We start from the raw sequence: 2341 nt of genomic DNA on the forward strand, positions 1-2341 counted from the left end.
GCTGCACACATCTGAATATTTGGGTTGAAGTGTTCTGGAACAGTGTTGTAAATACAACTTAACCACTGATTTCTAGTCGTGTCCTCTTTTGGAAGACCAAACAAAGTAGTTTCGCTTTCGCAACGAAACACAGCGCCTTCACGACATGGCGGCGGCAGCAACAATAAAGTTACGCCTTCTTTCTTTGCTGAACATTTGGGCGGCGTTATGCAAATCTTACCACATTGTGACGTAGATATGTGGGGGCGTGTTTAAACGAGCCGTTTTAGGAGGGTGTGGACGAATCTTAACTTTTATAAAGAATATCTCTTTGGGTTTGAGACTTTAGTCTTCGCAACTTTATGGATCTTATCTATTCACGAACAGCTTGCAACACTCCAAAGAGAAAGGAAAACTTGAAATCGCATCATATGACCCCTTTAAGTTCAGCGATCGCAGAATCGCAAAATCCTGGAGGGACAAAATAGTATAGTATGTACTGTATATACAAAATAATGCTCTTGAAAATAGCATTATATGACCCCTTTTATGGTCGTGAAACAAGTTTCGAACCACATGTATACCTACCAGGCAGTATGTGATTTCGGACGCAGCTCTAGTCTATGGGATTGTTGCACTGATTTTGTGATCTGTTAGGCTGAAAATAATAGACCAGACCTCTAAGAACCAACCCTTAACCCTAAGTATGAGCAGTAATAAATGTGCTGCTTCGCAGAGTGAACACAGCTAATAAATAGAAGTGCTCTCAGTGAGACTCGGAGCTGCTGTGTGTGGCTCCTTTTTTAAAGAGTGGGCCGAACAGATCACTTAAAGGAGGAAGAGTGCAAGCTTTTATGACAAATGATCTCTCTCTGCCCCCCACCACACCATCAAGGAGGTAAACATCATCTGTTCTGGCCCTGTTTTCTGATGGGTAGATAATAACTCACATCAGGAGGCTAAATGAAACTCACCGGGAAAAAGGAGGAGCAAATTACTCTGCCTCTCCAGCCCTTGACACTCGTAGCAATAGAGATAAATGTGAGGGTGTTTATGAAGCAACTCGACACAAATATTTTCACCTGATTATGTGCCACAGCGTATTCCTCTTCTTGATAACATATCAAGTTAGCATCATTAAATATGTTCTTTAAATGCCATGCTCGTACGGTTTCTATGTTTTCAAATGCATTTGACATAAATTACTGTAAAATGTGATATTGTAAATTTTGTGTGAGCATGTACAGATTTTTTCCTCCTAAATAATTATGCTGTCTACATGTCTCCTTATATAAGAGCTACAATTGTGAAACAAAAGTCACAACTGACTTTTTTTTAATGGATTAACTTAAACGGATGAATTGTTCACCACAAGACTAGTAATTTTGCATTAAAAAGAAGGCTTTCATGTGGCTATTATTCAGTGTGTAAGTTTTTTAAATGTGAAATATCAGTTTCAAAATAATTCTGATGGCACACTGACTTCAAATAAGGAGACTGGCTTCTGCTTCTTTCACAAAACATCTGTTGCAGGAGTATGTAAGTTTGATGACCAGATACAAAACTCTGTGAGAAGGGTGGCTTGCTTTACAGCAGCAACAAACGCATGTGTACAGCTATCCACTGTAATTGCAATAGTGATATTTACCACGGTGAATTCATCTCACTTCTGAGAAAAACAAACGCCAGATTTGTGAGACATAAACTCAATTCTGAGTTTACATTTCGCGTTTGCTTTCGTTCCCACCATGAAATAAAAAAATACGGTAATTGTGATCTTTCAAATCAGTTTTTTTTGTCTTGTTTCCACCATGAAAAGTCAGAATTGCAAGATATGAACTCTGACTTCTTTCTCAGAAATCTGAGTTTACATCTCACATTTGTTTTTTATTCCTGCCACAAAATAAAAAAAAAAAGGTAATTGTGACTTTTTTTGTCTCACAATTCTGACTTTTTCAGAATTTCTAACTATCAGTTGTGAGGAAAACGTGAGATAAAAAGTCACAATTTTGTGACAGGAAATCTCATACAGTAAATCTGTTTTTGTTTCCACCACAAAGTCAGAATTGTGAGATATAAACTCAGAACTGCATGAAAAAATTCAGAATTGTGAGATGAGTCACAATTTTTTATTTTGTGGCGGGGAAAAATTTTTCAATTTTTTCTTGCAATTCTGTGTTTACATCTCACAAATGTTTGTTTTCACCACAAAAAGTCAAAATTGTGTGACATAAATTCAGAACTGTGTGAAAAAATCTGGAAAAAAAAAAAAAAGTCTGAATTGTGAAACATTTTTTATCCCATGGTGGAAACAAGCTTCCATACAAATTACACAAAGCTACATGCAGTTGCTTTAACATGA

Source organism: Sinocyclocheilus grahami, unplaced genomic scaffold (genome assembly GCF_001515645.1).
Source record: "Sinocyclocheilus grahami isolate Dianchi unplaced genomic scaffold, SAMN03320097.WGS_v1.1 scaffold250.1, whole genome shotgun sequence".
Taxonomy (NCBI): Eukaryota; Metazoa; Chordata; class Actinopteri; order Cypriniformes; family Cyprinidae; genus Sinocyclocheilus; species Sinocyclocheilus grahami.